The 20,529-nt window shown below is 47.7% G+C and overlaps 8 pseudogenes; all 8 read left to right on the forward strand.

Annotated features, from left to right (window-relative positions):
- Positions 1-676: 676 nt before the first annotated feature.
- Positions 677-746, forward strand: LOC124978466 (uncharacterized; annotated as a pseudogene).
- A 606-nt stretch (positions 747-1,352) lies between these two features.
- LOC124978502 (uncharacterized) lies at positions 1,353-1,420 on the forward strand (annotated as a pseudogene).
- A 497-nt stretch (positions 1,421-1,917) lies between these two features.
- LOC124978492 (uncharacterized) lies at positions 1,918-1,985 on the forward strand (annotated as a pseudogene).
- Positions 1,986-2,293: 308 nt separating this feature from the next.
- On the forward strand, positions 2,294-2,361 carry LOC124978477 (uncharacterized; annotated as a pseudogene).
- Positions 2,362-2,866: 505 nt separating this feature from the next.
- LOC124978493 (uncharacterized) lies at positions 2,867-2,934 on the forward strand (annotated as a pseudogene).
- A 285-nt stretch (positions 2,935-3,219) lies between these two features.
- Positions 3,220-3,287, forward strand: LOC124978495 (uncharacterized; annotated as a pseudogene).
- A 498-nt stretch (positions 3,288-3,785) lies between these two features.
- LOC124978496 (uncharacterized) lies at positions 3,786-3,853 on the forward strand (annotated as a pseudogene).
- A 1,175-nt stretch (positions 3,854-5,028) lies between these two features.
- Positions 5,029-5,099, forward strand: LOC124978467 (uncharacterized; annotated as a pseudogene).
- Positions 5,100-20,529: the final 15,430 nt, after the last annotated feature.

Genomic DNA, 20,529 nt, shown 5'->3' on the forward strand with positions numbered 1-20,529 from the left:
AAGCAGAGAGAGAGTCCATTTGCCAGATAAAAATATATACTCCAAAGCCACACCCCAATGTTCACCTCCTTCAGCCACACCCCAGAGGCTTCAGTGACCACTTGGTTCCTATCAGGGGACGAACTCACTGATTATGTTAAGACTCTCACAACCCAATCATTTCTCCTCTGAATCTTCCTGCATCATCTTACACAGGAGGTATTAGAGGACACCTCACATCCAAATCCCAATACATGAAATGTAATTTGCCCCAATTTTGTGCCAAGTACTTACTCCTTCCCTTTCCTCCTCCCTCTGGCTGTTCTTTGTGTATCCTGGTCTGTGTTTTCCTGATCAATAGTTTTTTTTTAAATTAGTATATCATAGATATATATAAAGGTGGCAGTCATTGTGGTACATGTGTTACATATATACATACACATACATGTGTACACACAGATGTGTTACATATAGACACACCTATGCACACACATTTGTGCTTTCCATATACACACACCTTTGCACACACACATTATGTATATGCACGCATACCTATGTGTAAAACATGCACACATGTACACAGTTATGTGTTACAAATAAAGACACATTCAGGATTAATATGACCTTAAGTTATTATTGCAAGATTAATGAATTAGCAACAGACAGTATAAAAAGTCCTGGAACAAGGGCCCAGTCCTAGATCAATGATGCCTTCTGGTGGCGTACGAGTGGTACCATGAATCCGTGTCTGGAACTCTCAGGTCCATTGCAAGAAATCTGGTCCATTCCTATATGTCAAAAGCACAGACAGACAGATTTCAGACACGTAAGATGTATGTGTTCCTGTCCATGGCTACATAATTTTATTTTACTTAGATTATTGGATCAATGTGAAAACATGATCAATGTGCTCCACATAAGTATTCAGTGGCCGGTGATCAGGAGGGATGAGCAGTGAGAACATCTCCATTTGCTGTCATCTCCTCCGCTCTCTCCTCCTCAGGGTGGACGTGGCCTGTGGACGGAGGGTCCTCCATGGTCCCTGCTGGGAAGGAGCTGCAGCCCAGTGTGAGTCATGCCAGAGTTCCTGCTTGGGTTTGGGTGGGTTGCTCAGAGCATTTGATGAGCTAACACAGGGTATGGTACAATCACAGTGATAAAAACGGGGTTGACACAGGTAGTCTACTGAGAATGCGTTTGTGAGAAACAGGATGATAGGGAAAGAGGTTTATCAATTTAAAACCTGTCCAAGCCACACAGTAGGCACGTCGGCACTCGGCTTGAGTTTTGTGAACAATAGCGTTCAATCGTTATTAGTGGACTAATTAATCAACACACATGTGGAGATGCTTAGAGAAGAGGAGAAGGTCTGTGGGATCGATGATGACTGCTGGAGGTGTCTGAGTGAGGACGGTGACTAGCCTCTGGATCTGAGGTCCTTCACTATCTCCAATCAAAGGGGACTGTGTAATGTGTCACTGTGACAGGTGATGAGAAGGACTCATCTCCATTTGTCATCATCTTCTCTGCCCTCTGCTCCTCAGGATGCACGTGGCCTGTGGACAGACCTCTGCTCCTTGGTCAGGTGACGTTTCCTCCTGCTGAGAAGGAGAGGCAGACTAGGGTGAGTTGTGGACACTGTTCCTGCCTAGGACGGGGTGGCTGGCTTAAGACCATTGGCTGGATTCTTAGGAGGGATACAACCTGGTCACACGTGGGAGTTGTGTTCTTCAACAGACAACGGGAAGGACAGGAAGCATGGCATTGTTAATGCACATGTGACCTAATTAATGACAGAGGTGCTACAATGTGGCATGATTCCATATGAAGGTCAGTTGTGACACGGTGCTTCAGATATGGTGAATCAGGGGTTATCAGTGAACTAATGAATTAATGATTCAGAAAGGAGCAATGGTTAGGAAGACTGAGGCCCCATGCTGGATCGATGATGACTGCTGGAGGTGTCTGAGTGAGGACGGTGACTAGCCTCTGGATCTGAGGTCCTTCACTATCCCCAATCAAAGGGGACTGTGTAATGTGTCACTGTGACAGGTGACGAGTAGGACTCATCTCCATTGTCGTCATCTTCTCTGCCCTCTGCTCCTCAGGATGGACGTGGCCTGTGGACAGGAGGACGGCCCTATGGTCAGGTGCCATTAGCAGCCTGTGGGAAGGAGCTGCAGCCCAGTGTGAGTCCTGGTGTGTTCCTGCTGGGATGGGGTGGACTGTGTCGAGCTCATCATTAGTCAGTTAGTGAATTCACAAATTCATGGGTCTCAAAGTAACATTGGGTAGGAAGACTGAGGCCCCATGCTGGATCAATGATGACTGCTGGAGGTGTCTGAGTGAGGACGGTGACTAGCCTCTGGATCTGAGGTCCTTCCCTATCTCCAATCATAGGTGATGGTGTAATGCGTCACTGTGACAGGTGACGAGTAGGACACCTCTCCATTTGTTGTCATCTTCTCTGCTCTCTGCTCCTCAGGATGGATGTGGCCTGTGGACAGCAGGATTTCTCCATGGTCAGGTGCCATTAGCACCCTGCTGGAAAGAAGCTGCTGCCAGTGTGAGTCATGACAGAGTCCCTGCTTGGGACGGGGTGACTTCTTTAAGACCATTTTCTGAATTTGTAGGAAATGTACAGCCTGGTCACACATGTGAGGTTCTGTACCTTTAGTAGGTAACAGGAGGGACAGGAAGCATTGCACAATAATGCTTATGTGACAGTAATTAATGGCACATAGGTGTGTCAATGTTGCAATGATTCCACATGCAGATTAGTAGTAACAAGTCTCTTGAGATGTAGTGAGCCATTGACTTAGAGTTACTCAATTAATAAATTAATGAATCCGAAAATAGCAATGGTGGAATAAAGGAGGCCCCATGCTGGATCGATGATGACTGCTGGAGGTGTCTGAGTGAGGACGGTGACTAGCCTCTGGATCTGAGGTCCTTCCCTATCTTCGATCATAGGTGATTGTCTCAATGTGTCACTGTGACAGGTGACGAGTAGGACTCATCTCCACTTGTCATCTCCTCTGTCCTCTGCTCCTCAGGTTGGGTGTGGCCTGTGGATTGCAGAGTCCTGCATGGTCCCTGCTGAGAAGGAGCTGCAGATAGTGTGAGTCATAGTCCTCGTCCTGCTTGGGTCAGGGTGGCGTGCAGAGGGCTTGTCATTGATGAATTCATAAAGTAATGAATGAGAAAGTCGCAGTGGTTGGAATAAAGGAGGCCCCATGCTGGATCGATGATGACTGCTGGAGGTGTCTGAGTGAGGACGGTGACTAGCCTCTGGATCTGAGGTCCTTCCCTGACTCCAATCATGGGTGGATGTGTAATGTGTCACTGTGACAGGTGACAAGTAGGACACCTCTCCATTTGTTGTCATCTTCTCTGCTCTCTGCTCCTCAGGATGGATGTGGCCTGTGGACAGCAGGACTTCTCCATGGTCAGGCGCCATTAGCACCCTGCTGGGAAGGAGCTGCTGCCAGCGTGAGTCATGACAGAGTTCCTGCTTGGGACGGGGTGACTTCTTTAAGACCATTTTATGAATTCTTTGGAGGGGTACAGCATGGTCACACACGTGAGGTTGTGTCCTTCAGTAGACAATGGAGGGACAGGAAGCATGGCACTGATAATGCATGTGCGATAGTCATTAATGACTCATGTTTCCATGTTGCAATGATTCCACGTGCCGACCAGTAATAACAAGGCCCTTCAGCTGTAGTGAAGCATAGGGCTTGTAATTAATTAATAAGTTAATTAATCACAACGTAGCAAGGGTTGGGAAGACTGAGGCCCCATGCTGGATCGATGATGACTGCTGGAGGTGTCTGAGTGAGGACGGTGACTAGCCTCTGGATCTGAGGTCCTTTAAAAACTCAGATATTGATGTTTCTATTCATCTTATTCATAGAGCCATTCATGCTAGTTCATCCTATTTTTCTAATGAATCAACAGGAGAATAAACAAATACAAGTAAATGAAGTGAAGAAGATTACCTGTTCTTCCATTGTGAGAACACCTGGAGGGAGCAGGGAGTACTCCTAAGTCACAGGGAGGCACCCCCACCCTCTGTCTCTTTGGCCAAAGATGATTCTCAGAGTACAGTCACCACTGCAGTTCTGATCTGCTTCTGAGTTTGAAATTTTTCACATATTTAAGAGTCAGTGAGATAAATGTATTAAATGACAGAGCGAAGGAGGGTGGCAATCTGGGATCCATAGTGAAAATGTCTCTTTCCTTATCTTATTTTGTCTCTGTATTCTTAGAAGGGATGGCTTGCTGGTCATAGGATTGCTCCTTGGTCACTGCTGTTTTCTCAAGCCTGGGAGCTTGGAGACCACGTGAGTCACAGCCTTCACCCGTGTCCTCCTGTGAGTGGTGTGGTCAGCAGAGCCATGTGTTACTAAACGTGTCCAATTTCATCAAAGGTTTTCACCTGTGTTAGGCCACTTTCTGTCACTATATCCAAAATGCCCTATGAGAACAACTTAGAGGAGGAATATTTCATTTTGGGCTCATATTTTCAGAGGTCTTAGTCCTTAGATGGCCAAATTCAATGCCTTGGGCCCAAGGTGAGACAGGACATCATGGTGGAAGCGGCCAATGGAGGAGGGAAGCTGCTCAGCATGTGGGGGTTCAGGAAGCACAATGCGGGCTGGAGGGGATGGACAATAAGAGGCACAATGCTTCTACGATGTGCCCCTTGGTTTCCCTCCTCCAGCCATGGCCAGCCTGCATTTACCACCTAGTCCAACCATTCGGCTAGGCTGAATCCATCAGGTTATCTCCCTTGTGAATCTAATCATTTACCTGCGAACATTCCTTAATTAACACTGAACTCACATTCAAATCACAACACCACATTCCTCCCATGAAGATTATAGTTGTGATAGGAAACATTCAATTGATTATTAAGAACTTATTCCATATATAGATCAGGAATTGTTGGGCTTTTTTGTATTTTAATAGACTTCAAATCATTATCAGGAAATAATGAATTAATCTATAGACAGCATAGAAATGATTGGAAAAAAACATGGATCCAGGATTCATGATGGCCGTTGGAAACATATGAGTCATAATGATGAACAGATGTCTGCAAGTCTGAGGTCCACTACAGAAGAAATCTCCATTCTTTTCTTGAGGTTGCATATTTTTATTTTATATTTACAATTGCAATGATGTTAGAATCAAAGAATCAAATGTATGAATAGAGAAAAATGGTGAAGTATGTCTAATTCATATGAAGTTTTCTGTTGCTCACGCACATTAAAGCTGAGGATAATTATATTAAACATTAATGAATATTTTAATATTTGAGTCATTTTATATATACAGTAGGAATAATAATTTTTTAGTATTTTTGGTTTATAGGCTTAAAATACCTAGTGTGTTAAGACTGTCTATAGACAGCGTAGAAATGAATTGTGGGCCAGTTATGGATTGAAGATGGCCACAGGTGGTTTATGGGTGTCTGGAAGTTTGAGGTCCATCCCCAAAGCTAACAAGTTTCTTCTCCCCGTCTCAAATGATCCTATAGACAGGGGTCAGGAACATAGACTACGTTTCTTTTTGTTTTGTGTTTACGCCATTAGTTCTACTTGTTTAAATGGGTCAATGTGAGAATCAGTAAGCAAATATATCAAGATTATAGGCATTGTTCAATTTATCAAAATATGTGGTGAGACAAGAAATACTCTTGAACATTTTGAATTCAGTGTGGCCTGACATACCTCTCACCTGCTTGGCTAATGGTGGAGTAGACAGTGTAAAATATAGATGGTGTTCCATTTCTGGGTCGATCACAAGTTCAGCGTTCTTTGTTTTTTTCTTAAAAGAGGATGAACTGCTTATACTCCACATTATTGCTTGTTAAAGGAGTCACTGTGCAAGCTGAGCCGCAGGGGTCCCCAGGGAGAGGACTCTTGGCTGGGTCCCTTCTGCTCCTTCTCGTGCCTCATGGTCCTGACTGCTTGAGGAACTTGCAGACCTAGGAGTGAGGGTCAAGCACTTGTGCTGGCCTAGGTTGTATGCCGAGAGGAGTAAGAAAGACATGAAGCAGAACAGAGCCGGGGTTTGACAGGGAAGGGTGTGAGCGCCGTGTTGAGGCACGTGTGTGGAGTCAGGGTGCTAGTGTTTGACACGGCGTCCACATGTGCAGGTTGGCGACATCAAGGCTCTTCTTGGAGTTTTGTGGGTCACAGTGTTTAAAATCTACTAGTTTTTTAAGAAATATTATGGTGATAAACGAAGAGATGCTGATCCTGGGTGGGTCGCAACTGGGGGCCAGCTCAGTGAGGCCTGAGCGTTCATTGCATGGCAGCCAAGCTCCTTCTGCCCTTAGAAGTGGTGCCACAGACAGGTGCCAGGGACGCACAGAGGGCTTGAGGCTGCTCTTGTGGACGTGCATTTTCAGTCTAATGCTACAACCGCGTCAATGACAAGTCCTTGATCCAAACACGTGCTGTTAAGTAGGGGTCGGCCCCATCCAGCTAGGAAAGTGTTTGTAGGCAGGAGAAGTTTTCTCTGTGTTGGAAGCTCTGACCCCCATCAGGGCCTGGGCACCATGAAGATGCTAGTGTCTTTAGTGGAGGACCAGGGCGAAGGCAGAGGCCGGTGCAGACGACGTCTCCGTCCTTTTTCTGCGTCTGCTCGGCAATCCTGAGAACCAGCCGGCTGGAGTTGATTTCGGCATGCTCATGGCCAGCCTGTCCACGGCCCATCTGCGGGGTAACTATGGAGGCCTGTGAGCACTTCATGGTGACAGTTCTTCTCTTGGTGTCAGTGTTTTGAAAAAGGCATCCACGGTATTATAAAGTGTAAAGTATGATCACCAAAAGGAAACTTTGACTCAGTGGTAAAAACACTTTTTATTAATATAAAACTCTATGCTGATTAATGCAAAGAGGGTGGTAAAACTTATTAAGGAAAGAAGTGTGTTGCTGTGAGTAGTCATTATAGAAGAAGGTGTTAGAGATGTTCAAGGATCTTACTCTTAAACTTCGTGTCTCTTAGGTAATTACTTTTAGTGAGCTGATGAATTAATCAATAAAAATGCAAAGAAAATGACCACGGAGCCGGAGATGTGGTTGCTGCTTTGGTGTGTGCGATGTGGGCCACTGGTTACTCCTGTCTGGTACTGAGTTCAGCACAGTAGAAATTCCGTCTACCCTGGGTTGGAAAAACCCCGAAGGTCATGATGCGTTAGAGACCGTCTTGTGCTGGGATTCCGATGGCACGAATGTAAGTCAAATTAAAAAACAACACGTCGATGCAGCTAGCGATGAGAGGAGTGAGGTGCATTCCAAGGGTTCATACGCACAGCCAGGAGAGGGGTGGTGTTCACTGAAGGGAGTGGGAAGAAATGACGGCGAGTCAGATGCTTGGTAAGCCACAGTCAAGGCACCTGCTCTGGGTCATTTGCACATTTCACATGTGTTGTGTATGAGGAATACTGCACAAGTAAACAGTACAGGGTCACTGTGCTGTGGCCACAAGCTCTGTGGGTGTCTCAAGTGTGAGCAGGAGTCACAGTTCCTGGTGTGACCTGGTCCCCTGAAGGGTTTCCATGTATCACAAACAAGTTGGCAATGTGACCTAAGGCTCCGTGATGGATGTGGGGCTGACGTGAAACCTGTTAGGAACACCGAGTTCAGATTTCTGTGGGCAGCAATCTGTGGACAGATGTCAGGGATAGAGGGGCTCTTGGTCCACCCCACAGCGCATGAACCTTTCCTTGTTATAAACGAGAAATGAATGAAAAATGAGTGGACGAGGTATAAAGGAAGAGAGGATTCGTGATCCTGGGTCTGTGAAGAGGCCTCGCAGCTGGAGTCAGGCTGATGAATCCTACTTCAGGAAGTCTGAGCTCAGCATAAGAGAAAGGTAGTCTATTGTTCTGCTGGAAATAATATCCGCTCATCCAGTTCTTGTGCTCTTGTGGCTCATGGCTCCTGATGAGATTAGAAGTGAATTAGTGGCCTGAAGAACTCAGGAAGCAGGAATAACTGAGCAGAATTGCGGCTGTGTGAGGCCAGCCTTGGCTCGGCCATGAAGCAGGCGGCCCTGCCACTCTGCCCCCCAGGAGCTGAGGCACCTGTGTGTGCTGTGGGTGTTGATGTTAATCTCTCAGAAACGCATGGATTTTCAGTGTGTCTGTGGTTTCCTATAACTAAATAGGAAAGTCGTTTACCTGAGTTCTCAAATGTTAACCTTCAGCGGTCAGCCTAGAACCCTGAAGTTTATTAACACATGAGTCAGTCGGGGATGTTCCCTCTCTGGGTCAAGGTCACATAGCCAGAAACAATAGTTAATGTTCTTACTCTGGGACAGTTGTGAGTTCAAATTTATTTTATTAAGAAAAATGGAAATAAATAATTTCACTAATTAATCAAGACCTGATTATAAACAACTAAATAATTTGAGAGGAAAACATGGATCATTGGAGAGAAGTTCACGTGTCCGTCCCCCTTTTTTGTGAGTTACTTGGATGTATAGAAGACTTTTAAAGTCACAGAATAATGCATGTTCATCCCCCTCTTCAATGTTTTCTTGCTTTTTTCTTGCCATCTGCTTTTCATTCTGCAGAATGTCTACAACTCCAGTCAATAATCTTCTAATAATCTTTCTATAATGTTGACATCCTTTGTTGTTTAATGTGAGTTGTAGTTCAAGATTTTGTGTTTTGGGTGCTGGTCTGTTTAGAGTTTTCAGTGTGTGATTTAAAAATCTGGGAAAAAATCAATGAAGATCACACAAGGACCAGTGATGAGATGGTTATCAGTCAAGGTTCAGGATGTATCCAGATCAACACAATGGAAACCCTTTTTAAAGAATTTTCTAGAGGGGTATTATGGCCATGCCTGTGATCTTGTGGCTCCAAAGGCTGAGGCAGGAGGATTGAAAGTTTGAGGCCAGCCTAGACAATTTAGCAAGACACTATATCTAAATGAAAAGATAAAATGGAGTGGGATTCAGCTCCTGGATTCAATTCCCACTACTGGGTGGAAAAAAGAAATAAAAGGAGCCCTGTGCTCTCACCTTAGGTAAGGGACAGCACCAGATGCCTGTGACGCTCCTAGTTCTCGATGTTGGGTGGGTGGTTCACTTAAGCATGTCCATGATATTATCAACGTGGATAACTGCCTACATTAATTAATAAAATGAAGGCCCTTTCATGAGTCAGAGATACAAATGTGGCATAAATCATGGTTTGTGATTAATTTCTGTGATGGGACCTCATGTTCACTAAATTAAGCCTGAATCTCAGATTTTCATTTGCTGGTGCCTCTTTATGTTCACAGGTGCCTGTAGCATATCTGATTAAATTATCCTCCAGTCGTGAAGGTCTGTGCCATGTCCCTCTGGGTAAGGAGAATATCATGTAATGTGAGTAATAAAGCTCTTGATTTGGGTCGTTAGTTCATGGTTTCCACTGTGTCATTATAAAGATAATTAAATTTTAGGAGGCCATGTACAGTCCTATGATAAGAAAGTATTATGAACCAAAATTAGTCCAATTTAACACACGATGATGTACAAGGGGGGAAGAAAACCTTGGTTTTTCCATTAATTTTCATAAGTTTTAAACGTCTTATTATTTAAACACCCCCTCTTGATAGGAGGCTGCCCCTTTCTCAGGAAGTCGGGGTGGTGTCGTCGAGCAGGACAGCATCTGTGCATTTACATTCAGCGCAATAGGGCCTCATGTGGCCCAGGGATGTGAGTGGCTTGCTTCCAAGTGAAAATCAGAGTCAAGCATTTTTTGTGTAACTGATGTCCACTGCCAAAAAAGAGTTTGGGAATTGCCTTGGGAATGATTTTAGGGAAGTCTATGAATCAGGGTTTTTGTTGTTGTTGTTGTTTTGTGGTATGAGGGTTGGAACCGAGAGCCTCACACATGCCAGGCAAGTGCTCTACCCCTGAGCCACATCCCCAGCCCTCCTCCTGGAGTTTGGGAGGGTTCGTGGCTATCATTTCTAAGTGTTTAGTGAATCAACAAATGGGTCAATAAGCAAACCTATTCATGAGGAAAGAAAAAGAGGTCAAAGCTTGAGCCAATTTGGAGGATATATTATGAAGCAAGGGACACTTTTGATTCAGTCAGTTCTGAAATATCATGATTTTTCAGAAAGGGAAAAGCACTTTAAAGTAGTTACCCCTTCTTACGAGAGGCAGCTAGGTAGGTAGATGTTCTGTCACTGAGGTTCTGTTTTTAGTTTACTGTGGACTCCTGGGTTTTTGATTTATCATGAAAAAAGGGTTAAAATGAAACAAACAAATGAATAAACAAATGGTCAATTATGTGAGTGTGAGGTGTGAACCAGGGATAAGGACATTCCTTTCTTCTTTGTGTCCGGTCTGTGTGCACACAGGATGGATACACGTGGCTGTCTTTATCATGATGTGAGGATGAAGATCTTGTGTGTTACCTTTGTGTCCAAGGACAGTCTCAATGGGGTAAGTAAGAGATTTTTATTTTGCTTCATCTCTTTATTAGAGTCTACCACTGTTTATTATTTTAAAGAATGAGTGACTTCATGAAATCACAGAATGACAGAAGCCCAGACTGGGCCAGTGAGAAGAATGTGTCCTGAATAACATGGAGACCCGTTCACTTTGCTAAATGGTGTAGATGAACCTATTAGTAGGTTCTGGATTCAGCCAAAGGTCTTGCCTTATTCTTGGCTGAATTGTGTTTCCTTTTAGTTTTGTTGTTTTACTAAAAGTAATAAATAGCAAAACAAGTCAAAATGTTAGTAAATACAGTGTCCACGCATGAGACCATGTCATGAAACAAGGATTTGTTCAGCTGGGGTCAGCTGTTTTACCGTCTTCAAGGAGTCCGGGCAAAGACTTACATCTGTCAACCCCCCCGCTCTTGTTTGGCTGTAGATTCTTTGTTGTCGAATTTATTTTCTAAAATGGGTAACTGACTAAATTACTAAACAAGGAAAATTTATATATACAGAAAATTAAAATGACCAGGATTATCCAATGATGAAATTTTTTCATGAAACAAATATTCCCATCAACTCAATTTTGCTCCTCTGAAATTTGTTTAACCAGAAAGATTTAATCTGTTACCTCTGTGTATAAAGAAATAAGAGACATGTGTCAAAATATTCATTGTTTTTTTTTTCTTATATTTTGGTGGGTTCACAGAATTAGCATTGTCATTATTATTATTTAGTAAATCAGTCTATGAAAACGTAAATCAGAAGCAATCAAATCAGGAACCAGTGATTAAGATGTGTTCTGGAACAAGAGTCATAATTAATATGCTTCTGTCCTGCCCACATGCAGGAGAGAAAGCCTCTGTCTTTGCCATCTCTCTTCTAATGGCATGTAGTGATCGGACCCCCCTGCATGTACTCCTGAATTTTTATTTTTTATTTTTTATTTATTTTTTTCAGTGCTGGGGATTTGATCCTGAAATATTTTGGATATTTTCTTGGTATCTACATGGTTCGTCTTTGTCTCTGGCACAGACTGTTGGACTTGTTTGTTTGCAGGCGTTGGTAGGAGGCCCTGATGCCCCCTGGTTCCCCATGTTCTGGCGCCTGGTATCTGAGGGCGCTGATGCACCTGCACTGGGACCCCGCCCTCTTTTCTCAGCTCTGCTTTTGTGCCTGGAACCTTGGGCGCAAGCAGGAGCTTGCTGAGGAGTGGGTGGATAGAAGAGGAGAAAGGTCAGAGACTGAAGGTCACGAGTGCCCAGGTGCAAGGTGGCCATGAGGCTGAGCCCCGGGGCTTCTCCAGCTGATGGATACACAGAGCCTAGCCAGTGGCGAGGGAACAGAGGACCCAGCGCGCCCGTGTGCAACTGGGCAACCAGGGGTCCAGGCGTGAGCATCTAGGTGGAGGACTCTATCCATCAGTGCAGGACGAGTGAGTAAATGAAAAAGTCAGGGGAAGAAGAAAATATGCAAAATATTAGCCGAGTCAATGAGTCAAAGAATGAAATGATAAATCAGTGCCTGAAGAGGCAAGTGGACGGCCGGGTGAAGCCCCGGTAGCCAATGAATGAAAGAGCCGATCGGAGAGCGGAGGAGCCAGTGACGTGGGGTCCGGGGCGTCAGCCTCTCTGTGAATGAACGAGTGAACGGGTGTCCGCGCCAGCTGCCGCCCGCCAGAGGGGTGAGCTCGCTGCTCCTGCCGCCCCGCCTCCGCCTCGGCTCCAACAAACGTTTGGGCAGGAGCGCCCTCCTCCTTGGTCACGGGTGTTGTTTACGTGTCATTACTAAACAGAAGTGCCTTGAGGGCCGGGAACTGGGTCACATTCTCCTCCGTATCCCCAGTGCCGGCCCAGCCCGGAGCCTAGTCGGCGCCCAGTAAATTACTGATGAATGAACGAGCAAGTAACTAAAAATACATGTGCTTTTGTGGAAGCGGCATGGCCTGGGAGCCGTTCTCTGGAGAAGCGTGTTGCCTGTCAGATGGTCTGTGGCATCCTCCCATTCAATCCAGATTCCCGCTGGAGTCCAGCGTCCCCTGCCAGACAGTGCACCAGAATACTGGCAGTTCTGACTGCCCTGGCCATTGGCCCATCCTTGGGCAACGCTGGCTTGGCACGGAGGAATGGAAGCCCTGGGTCTTCCCGAAAGCTGCCCTTGGCTCTGCCAAGACAGGAGATTGAAAATAACCCAGTCTTGCTTTTATGCCTCCAGTGAGTGGGCCCGCTCCTTGCCTTTCCAAGCAGACCACGTTCTTCTTGTTCCTAATGGCGGGACTTTGGGTTAAATGTGAGGCCCCTCTTGACCTCAGCTGCATCTGGGGGTGGGGCAAAGGTGCTGAGCTGACTGGCTTGTGTCTTTACAAGGGCTTCTTACAAGGGTCCTTAAATGTCCTCAGATGTGTTCTGTACTCATCCTGGGAGGCACCTGGGAGGAAACGGCTGCCTGGGAAACGTCACATGCCACCCTCTCCTTCTGCAGCCCAGCACCTTTATACCTGGCAATTTCAGCTGCCCTGGTTTAAAAGCTCCCAAATAGACGTGGTACCCGAATTCTCCTGGTCCAGAAGACCAGAGGGTTCATCAGAGTTCTGGGAAGAATGCCAGTTGGCAGGCCAGGCCAGGCCAGGCCCTGCACCTGTACGGCAGGGAGCAGAGAGGAAGGTGAGCTGGCACCACTTTGCTGTCCCCGGTTCCTGTGCCCAAGACCCACTTCCCATCCCATCTTCCCTCTCTTGCCCCTCCTGCATCCGCCACCTCCATGGCCTCACACTGGCCATTCCTCTTCCTCCGCTGCCCCTGGATGGCATCTTGCCCTGGTCTTACCTCCCTCTTGGGGACTTGGGGGTCAGTGCTTGCTCATCTGGTGTGGGATCAGCCTACTCCTTTGTGAGGGTTTCATCTGGACTTAAGCCATTGGCCTTCCTGCTTCAGACCAAACCGAAGAGCCCTTTCTAATTTTGGACATCTGAAATTCTGAGCATTCCAGTTTGGCTATTTCCCGCCTGGGAAACTCTCGCCCCTCGTGAGAAGAGTCCAGGCATACCGTGGCAAGCGGGTTCTCTGACGCTGAGTTGGGCAGCAGCCTTTGGGCTGGAATCTGGGATTCGCTTGGTAAATGTGTGCAGATACAGGGAACTGAGTTAGGAGCCCACCATTTCCCAGAATTCCCGGGTAAATGAAGCCTCCCAACCTCACCGCGTTCAACTCTGAATTGATTCTAGATGTCTGCTCCTTCCTGCTCAGTCTTGCTCATGGCTGACAAAGTAACTCACTTTTGAGGATTCAGTGTCTTACCCACTTGGCTCCCGAGTCCCTTGGTAGGGTCCATCCTTTCTTCCCCCTCCACCCCACTCCATGTCCCAGTGGAACTGTGTATGTTATTAGTTATGAGCTGCCAGTACCTCCCAAAGGGCTACGTGCTTCTTGGGAAGAGGACTTTTTTGCATCCTTAGAGCCTGAGAAGGTCTAGGCATTGGGCAATGTTTGCTGAGTTAACCATTCATTCATTCCTTCATGGATTCAAAAAGTATTGGGTCTTTTCTGTGTCAGAGGCTGTATAAAAGCAGCAAGGAATAAGACAGATGCCACCTCTGCCTTTGCAGAGTTCCAAGTCCTGGGTGGGAATTAGATTTAAAATTAAAATTCATTCAGGGCAAGATTATTTAATTACACTGTGATAAGTGCTATGAGGCCAAGCTGCAGGGGGCTTGGTTAATGTGGCCAGCTGGGCTGGTCTTGACCCTCATAAGTCTCCTCTGCTTTTCTACCTAGTTTTGAGGAAGGATTCAAAGGGCAAGGCTTTAGCCATGGTTGGCGCTTTCTGGTGGCTTTGGTTCCTTGGGGTCAGGAGAGTGGGCTTTTTGCTCACTGTGGAGGAAAGAGAAAAGATTTGTGGATTTGGGTGGTTCTTGCAGCTGTGGCAGGAGACATTGCCCTTCACTTAAGCATCGTGCGTATTGGTGAAGTCTTTGCCAAGTGTTTGGTCTTCTCTGGTCTCTGGTCAGCCTTCAGGTATTTCTCTAGATGTTTTGCCAGGTGATACACTGAGGGTAGAATGGACGAGGAGTTGACATTTCCTTCTCATTCTGAGCTTCTCAGCGTGTTGCAGAGGAAGAGCTTGGTTTAATGGCGTTGCGGCCTGCCTGGCTGCACCATCGCCCCGGTCTCCCCAGGTCTGCCTCCACTGTTCCGTCCACACCAAAGCACCCTCCCACCCCGTTAGCGTCTCCTGAGCCCATGGTCCTTTCTCCTCATCTCCTCCTCTGCCACCTCCGCCACCACTGTGCCAGTACAAGCTTCCCAGCCTTTGAACTGGCCTTCCTACTCGCTCCAATGAGGCCTCCTGGGGTGCACCCTGCGGGCCCTGCGCCCTGTAGAGCCCTCTCTCCAACCACCAGGCCCCAGGAGAGGGCCCAGGCTCCTTGGCCTCACCCTGAGGCTCTTCATGGCTGGCTCCAGCCTCGCCCCACCCCTCCCTGGCCTCGGCCCCTCGCACAGCTCCTCAGCAGCGCTGGGACACCTCCCCCAGGCGAGTTAAATCTGAACCCAGTCATTCGCTTGACCTGTGTTCAGACACATCTCTGGATCAAACCAACCTTGAGTGCCCTGGCCGAGGTCCACCGAGCAGGACAGAACCTGGTGGTGAGGAGGGACAGCAGTGGATACCAGGGAGGAGGATCGCAAGTGCACTGAAGAAGGACGGCCAGACCCCACTAGGGACAAAGGACATCCCTGGCAGGGCCCTGGGAGCTGGCGAGGGGGCAGCAGAACCTCCTCATGGTGAGGCCTGGGCCCCTCCTTCCGCCAGCTCCACTTTGCCTTCCGTCTGTGACTCATTAAGAGATGTGTAACCATAATCCTTGGAATCGCCTGGGATGGAGCGGGTTTTCGCTCAGTGGCATGAACATGGGGATTTTGTTCCCTCCTTAAGTAAGTCTCACTCCCCAGGGGTCTGGACAGGATGTGGGCAATCCGACTAGGGCTTGAAGCCCAGCATTTTGCAAAAGGCCTCTTTCAAAATTTGAAACCCCGTGGCCACTGGCCAGGGCTGAGTCTGGCTTGAGGGGTCCCTGGGGCCTCCTCTTGGAGAAGGGATGGGGGGAGAGAAGGCTGAGGAGCTGCCTTTGGCGGGATGGAATTCCACGCTTCGGTTTTGCTTGCCATTGAAGCTGGAGTGTTTGTGCCCCTCGTTGGCTCCCCTCTCAGGCTTTTGGCCAAAACCCCAAGTCCTCCTTGAGCCAGCAGGGGTTGGATGGGTCCTGTAGACAACAGGAGGAGTGGGTGACAATAGATGGGCCTGGGACTTTGGCCAGGAGAGGAGAGGGTGCTCAGGGCCGCCGGGCCCACAGGAGCAGCACTGGGCGGTGCTGGGGCCTTGAGACGAGGAGGAAAACAGGTTAGATGGTGCCTGTCCTGCACCAGCGGAGCCTGATGCGCTCCCTGTAGTCTGTGGGAGGGACCTCCGTTTCTCCTTATGCGGATGGGACATTGAAACCCGCGGACAGGGAAGCCTGGGGTGGAGAGTTTGGAGCAGAAGGGGCCGGGGGCCTCTGCCTTGGGCTGGGCCTCTCTGTGAGGACCAGCTGTAGCCCCCAGAGCAGCGTTAGTGGTTTGCTTCTTGGAACGAGCTCGCGGACGCTCTCCCGCCAGCTTCACCCCGCCGAGACCTTGCCCCAGGCCCTGCAGCAAAGCACTGGAAAACTCTCTGTGGTTCTGGAGGTGCGGAACACAGGGGCTGTGGCAGCTGCTGGGCTCCGGTGGGGGTCACCCTCGGCCTGTCCAGGCTGTCCTGCCAAGCACCTGGCCTTTGGTGCCTATTTGTCCCCAGACACCTCCTCCTGTGACCTCAGGGGAGTCCAGATGGATGCGCACTGGTCACTGACAGCAGTCCCCATCCCTCCACAGCAGGAGGGAGCCTGCTGAGCTCAGCCAAGTTCAAGAGTATGTGGCCAGACCGGGAGATGGCTTCCGAGCCAGGACTGGAGCCCAGCCTGGGGTCCCTCAGACTGACCTTGGAGCCTGTGGCCCGCTGACCAGCCCAGGGAGCGGGCCTTGTGGATGTCAGTCACAGTGGTGTCCTCACAGGTGTGCTCTGGAGCCTCAGAAGGTTAAACGAAGATGATAAAAGAGCCACTCGCAGACCACGGCTGACAGGTATGGAATAACACCGATTAACCCAATGCCATCATCACCTCTGAGCTCAGGGACAGGAACAGTGATAGTAATGATGCTAATAGCGACAACTCAGCTGTGCCCATCGTGAGTGCGTGATCTCTGAGCCAAATTGCAAGCCCTCCTGGGCTCCTTTATCTCATATCTCAATCGGCCCACCACTCCCTCCTTCCTCTCCTGCACACTCCAGGTCCCCCCGTGTGTCTGAGTGTCTCTCCATCCCTCCCTGCTTCCTCCCGGCTGCCCCTGAAGTCAGGGCTCACCTCTGTCCCGGACCTCACTTGACAGCCATTCTTCCCTTCCTCTGCCTCCTGTGTCCCTGCACCCACAGAGCGCCCAGGCCACGCCTCAGGATCTCCTGCCTCCCTGAGGCTCTGGAACTCCCCAATTCACGGTCCTATCCCCTGTCACTCTCCAGATCTCCTTGCCATCCTCCAGCCCCGCCCAGACCTGCTGGGGGGCCATTTGTCCCAGTTCCCATGTTTAATCCCACACTTGCTCAGCGTGGATTGAATTAAGGGTACCCAGAGGGCAGGAGCCACCTGGGTCCAAGTGGCCACACCCCAGATCCCCTCCCAGGGAATGTTTACAGGTTCCCCTGACCCCACAGCCACCAGCTTGAAAGGTCGAGTCTTGTCTGTGACTTTGTAACTCTTGTCTTGGAAGGTCCTTCTGCACGGAGCCCTGGAGGTGTGGCTTCCCAGAGGATGACTCCATGGGCGCAGTGGCAGCTCTGCAGGGTGAGCTCTGCTTTTCCTGGCTACTCTCTACAGCTGTGTGCCTGTGACAAGGGCCAGTCTAGAATGTGCAGAGACTGCAGGTGGTCGCAGATGACCTTTACACAGGGCCAGAGTGTGTCTGAGTGCCTCTGAGAGGGGCCACGATATACGTGCTTCTCCAGCCTTAGTGAGCAGAGGCTGCGCCATTTCTGGCAGCTGCTTCTCCGAGTCCAGGCCAGGGCTGGCCAGAGGAGTCCCTCATCTCCACCGTGGGGTGGAGGCCACGTCAACTGTGCATCTTTTCTGGCAGCTTGCGCTGGGGCTCAGGGTTACCTTCTCACCCGTGTCCAGAGCGCTAATTACTGTCATGGAGAAAGCAAAAAGTAGGAGCATGTGAGATCTTCTCAGCAAAGACCCTAAGTCATTAGGGGCACAAATAATAATGATTTTAAGTAATATATATTTTTTCTGATTGAAAAAGGGAATACATAATTCTTGCCAAAGCTTATAAAATATTGAGAACAGATGGAAGAATGAGAATCTTCCTGGTCCCACCATTCAAAGATAATCACTGCCAACATTTGGTGACCAGCCTCTGTTTTTTTGTTTACTTCTGAAAATTAGGTCTGTGTGTGTGTGTGTGTGTGTGTGTGTGTGTGTGTGTGTGTGATTGAACTGGTTGTTTTTCTGTATCTCAACCTAACTATATATCCTGAACATTTCCTATGCTACTAAGTAGTTTCTTATTCTTGTTCCTTAAAGGTCACAGAGTCTTCTAGCTACTGACTGTATCATAAATAACTTTGTGGATTTGCTTTTGTTGGTATTAGAATGCATTTAAAATCCGAGTTGTGCAGGTCACAGTGGGCATCTGTGCATTTATCTGATTCTTCTCCCGCAGTTCATTCCAAAAGCCCAGTGGCGTGAGTGCCTTGTGGCCAAGCTGCCCCCACAGACTTCACGGCCACATGTGTCCTGGAGGTAGCTGGAGTGGGGCCCAAGTTTGTGCCTGTGCGGCTCTGCTGCGGGCTTTCTGTTCTCGTCTGAGCACGCAGCCCTCCCCCCGCTTCTTCTTTGGTTATTTGTATCCTAATTGCCAGCCCAGGCTTTGCACTTTTCATTTCTCATTTAGTTTTTATTTTTGTCAAAGTCATGCACACGCCTCACTTAGAGTCAGAGAGTTCTGTGACTCTGACAGGGAAGCATCAGCCCTCCCACCCTGCCGACTCCACCCAGGTTTCCTGCTCGGGTGCGGCAGCTTGCAACTCCCTGACTGACTCTCCTGACATTTACATCCATAATCCTAAGCAACATTCTTATTTTTCTACTTCGTGATTTTCTTTTCTTTTTTTTTAAGCTTAGCCATTATCTTTACTTTTTTAAAGCTCAGGCATTATCTTGACTTATCTCAGAAGAGAAGACTTTGTCTACTTTGCATATGCCCTTGGCTTGACCCCAACACTTTCCTCTGTGTATCATCCTCTCCATATATTTATTTTGTGGTTTTGGTTTAATCAACATTCAGCGTTTACATTGTTCTAAGAATGTAAATGCTCTTGAACGCTAAACAAAGGAGCAGGGTGAGGATCTTCTTCCTCCCGATTTCCCCCTGGAGTTAACGCTCACCTTCTATGTAGGTGTGCCTGTGTTCCTTTCTCTTCAATGTGTTAGTTTTTTTTTTTTTTTCTCTGAACAGAGCTCAGATTCCTTACAAGCCTCTTCATACATGCAATTACATTACTTGTGTTTTTTTTACCCAACTTAAATATGTGGAAAAAGATCTTTGTGAAGAAATTTCTTCCTGAATCCTCCTTGCCTGTTGTGTTATGGGTCAGTGAACACTGAGATATCCTGGTGCCATCTTGGAGGGGGGTCCCTGGATCCTCTCTCCTTGTTTGGGTCCCTAATTTCATAGATCCCATGTTCTCATTCTTTCTGGGTTACTTCTCTGTTTTACTAGAGTATATCCCCACAATTTCTAGAGAGAAGTTCATGGGAGGTAATTATTGGAGATCTTTCACCTCTGAATAGGAAAATGTCCATACCAACATTGATAATTTGGCTGGGTATAAAATTTTAAGTCGGAAACCTTTTTGATTTTCCTCCTCAGATTTTGAAGTCCTAAATCATGGTCTTATAGCTTCCAGAGCTTTTGATCAAAATCCTACACCTCTGTGAGTCCACAACCTTTCTCAAACGTGTAGGGTCTTCTCGTTGTCTCCCATCATTTTAAGATTTTGTGTGTTGTGTCTTGACATGAATCTGTGTTCATCTATCTTGCCAGGCCCTTTTTATCTGGAAACTCATCTCCTTTCAATTCCCAAGACCTTTCTGTGTGTGTGTGTCTGCAGTGCTGGGGATGGACCCCGGGGCCTTGCCTGTGCTGGGCAAGTGTCCCTCTGCTGAGCTATTTCCCAACTCTAGAAGGTTTTTAGGGAAAACTGCTTGGCTGCCTTCCTCACCCCTGTTCACCTTCCTAGCACTGGATTGCATGTTGGGCCTGTTTGGCTGAATCTCCAATATTCCCCTTCCCTCTGATTTTCCTCCCTTTACCTGTCTTCATATCTCTCATTTTAAAATTTTATTATGCCTTCAATATTATTCTATGACTTTTTTTTCATGGATATAATTGCTTCATTGATGACCCTCATAATATTCATGGCAGGTTTTTTTTTTTTTAAATGTTTCTCTTCCCTACACAGTCTCTAAGATTATATCTTTACTTTTCCAACTGTGTGTGTCTCTAGTTGGGTGTTAGATGTTTTTCTGAACTCCCTGTTGATGGACAGAAATATAGGTATGAATGAAGTGTGCACATGCATGCGCGCATGCGTGTGCACACAGACACACACACACACACCCTGGCTGCTTGGGGTCTTCTGCTGCTTCTGGTTGTTCTCTGAACTCTGGACATTTTTGTTGACTGAGTAGCTGGTCTTTCCATCAGGAACCAAATTTTAGCACCGTGGATTCTTTCTTGTGAACTGCCTGCCTGTTCTGAGTTCCTCCTTTTCTGGCCCAGCTCTGAGCAGCATGTGGAGGACTGGGGTTCTCCGTCTCCAGCTGGTACCATTCTCCCTGTTCCCCTTTTGGGTTTGAAGTCTTGTCCTCAAGGGCACCTGCTGGCTCTGCCGCAGACCCTCTGCTTTGCCTTCTCTGAGGGATACATTTTCAGGCTGACCTTGGGCTCCTGGAGGG

The sequence above is a fragment of the Sciurus carolinensis genome, chromosome 2 (genome assembly GCF_902686445.1).
Source record: "Sciurus carolinensis chromosome 2, mSciCar1.2, whole genome shotgun sequence".
In the NCBI taxonomy this organism is placed as follows: Eukaryota; Metazoa; Chordata; class Mammalia; order Rodentia; family Sciuridae; genus Sciurus; species Sciurus carolinensis.